The sequence below is a fragment of the Mustela putorius genome, unplaced genomic scaffold, assembly GCF_011764305.1.
Source record: "Mustela putorius furo isolate JIRA1106 unplaced genomic scaffold, ASM1176430v1.1 tig00003870_pilon_pilon_pilon, whole genome shotgun sequence".
Classification (NCBI taxonomy): Eukaryota; Metazoa; Chordata; class Mammalia; order Carnivora; family Mustelidae; genus Mustela; species Mustela putorius.
The window spans coordinates 2,036,826-2,040,504 of NW_025422022.1; the positions used below are offsets into that span (position 1 = coordinate 2,036,826).

General features: G+C 41.8%; 1 pseudogene; it reads left to right on the forward strand.

Annotated features, from left to right (window-relative positions):
- The first annotated feature begins 2,351 nt into the window (after nt 1-2,351).
- LOC123388058 lies at nt 2,352-2,690 on the forward strand (annotated as a pseudogene).
- Nucleotides 2,691-3,679: the final 989 nt, after the last annotated feature.

Genomic DNA, 3,679 nt, shown 5'->3' on the forward strand with positions numbered 1-3,679 from the left:
ACACACCCCTTCTACTGACCTCTCATGGTCCATAACTGGTCATATGGGCCCACCTAAGTTTAAGGGACTAGGAAATACAAGAGTGGGGGGAGTAGGAAGAAGCTGCCCCCCAGCAGTGTTATTCATATAAATACTGTTCTGTTTTCAGCATTTTGCTAAAAGCTTGAATGACATGCCACTTGTTTTTTTTTGTTTGTTTGTTTGTTTTTAAAGATTTTATTTATTTATTTGACAGAGAGAGATTACAAGTAGGCAGAGAGGCAGGCAGAGGGAGAGAGGAGGAAGCAGGCTCCCTGCTGAGCAGAGAGCCCGATGCGGGACTCGATCCCAGGACCCTGAGATCATGACTTGAGCCGAAGGCAGCGGCTTAACCCACTGAGCCACCCAGGCGCCCGACATGCCACTTGTTATATAATTCCCACAACAACACACTCAATAAGGTAGTTTATTATCCCTATTCTCTGAATCAGATAATTGAGACCTGAAAAATTTAGCTGAATTGTCCAAGGTCATGGAGAAGTAAATAAAGGAGGCTAGATTCAGACCCTCCACTCTAGGATGGCAAAGCCCCTACCTATCACCACTGTGTTCATCTCTCCCATGCTTCTATTCTGTGTTTTTGATGGCCAGGCCCTTTTACTCACGACTTCTTATTTCATCCTCAACAGCCCTGCCAAGATAACCACCTGTTTCTAAAGAAGAAAAGGGGATTTGAACCCAGTTCTCTTTGACTCTCAAAGCCCCTGTTGGTGCACTTCCCCAAACCTCTTTTTCTACTATTTTGGTCACTGCATACAGATTATTTGATCTTCCCCTGGCTAGATTTGATTTACACACAATATTCTGGACAGACTTAAGACATGCCTTTGTTTCATTAGCACTGGATGATGGTTACAGCTTTATCTGGATCTTCCTAGTGGTGATATCTGGGATTTATTGACTGTAAAATCTCCTTCACACTGGAAGACTTGAAGTCTTATACCTTAAATGCCTACCCCCCCCAATTACACATTATTTTGTACATGCTGTTTCTTTCTCTGGGAGTATCATGAGGTTTTCCTTGTAGTTTTCCCTTATAAGTTTGGTATTTACTACTCAGGAAATCTTGTGTCTATTGCAAATTGGAAGATTTAAACATATACAGTTAAGATTCAAAAGCAACCCTCTTTTCGGAAGAAAATCTCAGGAGTAATAGGTTCCCAGCTGTGTGGTTCCTCTGGGTCCAAATTAAAGAGTCCATGAAAGCGTCCTTCAGAGCTCCCCAGTCACAGTGGGCTCAGCCAACAGTTTGAAGACCCATCTGGTTGACATCGCAAGTGGCTAGTGTACCTAGGCGCTTGCTTTCAGGTAACTTAAAAGATTAAATAGTCTCAGGCAGAGAGCCTCAATGACCTCATGGAACTGGGAGCAGCAATAGTAAGAGTGGAGGCTGAGCTTGCCTCTCTAAGAGGTCAGTGAACGGCAAACAAGAAATCCATACTGATCAATCAGCTCATAAGCCAAATGACTCCAGCAATGTGAATGTCAAGGTTATACCAAAAACGTATATATCAGTAACTTAAACAATATAGGATTTTGTGTGCTTGTTTGTTTTCTTTCCCATGTAAAAGTAGTCCAGAGGTTGGCAATCCATGGCTAAAATGCTGGTTCTGTGATGTTCCCAGTGACCCTGACTGTTTCTAGCTTTTGGGTCCCTGTTGATGGCATCCATCCATGGTTACAGAACGGCTTTCACAGCTGCAGTCCATGTTGCGGGCTGCAAGAAGGAAGAGCAGAGGGCGGGCGCAGTGACTTCTGCCTAAATCTCACCACCAATCCCATCCACAAGGGGAGACTGGAAAATGCAGTTTTTCAGCTGCATACCTTGTTGCCTTCCAAAAATTCAGATACTGAGGAAGAAAGGGGAAATGGGTCCTTCATTATTGTCACTGTCCCACAAGGAGTCCAATATACTGCACACATTACAGGCAAGTCTTGGAGGCTGTCTAGACTGTGTGAATGCTTACTTTCACTGTAAGAGTTGTGCTCCGGGAGGTGGTCCAGAACCACGCCGCCTCACCACACACTGCTTCCATAGCACATCTCATCACTGTCCCCAACAATTCTGACCAGCTGGCAGAAGTCCACAGACTGAGGCTGGACGTATGCTGCAGGATATTTCACCACCACTTTCTGCTTTGGGTCCACTCTTTGCATCTTGTTTTCTGACCCAGTTAGCTTAATCCTAGAACCAGAAAGTTGTTGTCTTTGAATCTGAGAGCATTATGCTCACTGATACTCAAGGGGAACAATGGGGATGTTTCTCTTCTGTCTGTTGCCTTTTATTAGGGATGCCTGACCACTGAAGAACAATGAATAGCTCCCTCCCACTCCCAGCACCTCCAATGGCAGACCATTTATCAAGGATTCTGTACTCAATGCCCAAAAGTCTGTTACTGGAGATGATGAATGCCATCATGGATACAGTTGATGCTGAAAATCAGGTGGAACTGGAGAAAAAAACGCAACTTATTAATCAACTGCTGGAACGCCAACATGCACTTGAAGATCTGTGAGCAAGAGTAGATGCAGTTAAGAAAGAAAATCTGAAGCTAAAATCAGAAAACCGAGTTCTTGGATAATATTTAGAAAACCTCATGTCAGCTTCTAGTGTTTTTCAAACAACTGACACAAAAAGCCAAAGAAAGTAAGGGATTGACATCCCTTCTGTTTTCTGGTTTATAGGATTGCTGCTGATCTTTTTTTGTTGTTTAAAACTTGGATAGATTCAAAAAGTTAGTTTTTTTGTTTGTGGCTTAATTGAATATTTATGAAGATAATGTCAGATCTAGGCAAAATTAAGAGCATAATAGAAGACATCCATGAGTTTGTGTGATATATGTTAGTCTATGTAAACATGCAAATGTCTTGTAGAAACTTTATAATTAGAAATGCGTATATTAGGACACCTGGGTGGCTCAGTAGGCTAAGCATCTGCCTTTGGCTCAGGTCATGATCCCAGGGTCCTGGGATCAAGCCCCACGTCAGGCTCCTTGTTCAGTGGGGACCTGCTTTTCCCTCTGCTGCTGCTCCCCCTGCTTGTGCTCACTCTCTCTGTCTCTGATGAAAAAATCTTAAAAAAAAAAAGAAAGAAAAGCATTTATTTATGAAACTTGAAAGTGAATGTTTTATCAATTTGCTTTGATTTATAGGTTTAGCACTTTCTTCTTTTTAACTTTATTTATTATTATTATTATTTCTATTATGTTATGTCAGTCAACATAAATTTTAGCACTTTCTTTTATTGTAGGTGCAGGAAGAGACACAAGAAAATAGCTATCATGTTGTGAAAAGTGACCAAAATTATGCACCGAACATATAGCTGTATGTACCCCGTCCGCCACGTGGTGCCTCTACTCCATTTGCTTCTTCCTTCCCATTTCCCCTCCCGTAAGGAAATGTTGGTTTTACACTTGTAGAAGTAATTTTAGTGATTAGTCATCTGTGAGAGTAACCTGAGCTTGAACTGTTGAAACTTAACCAAAATAAGATACTTTTACAGTTAGGGCTTGCCTTAGTATTAAGACAGGATTGTTGGTTTCTCTTTACTCAATTGAAAACAGAGACTACACATATGAAGACTTCTCTTTGCCACTGAATTGCCAAATTGGGAAGGTTTGTTGATAAAAACTCCCTTTTG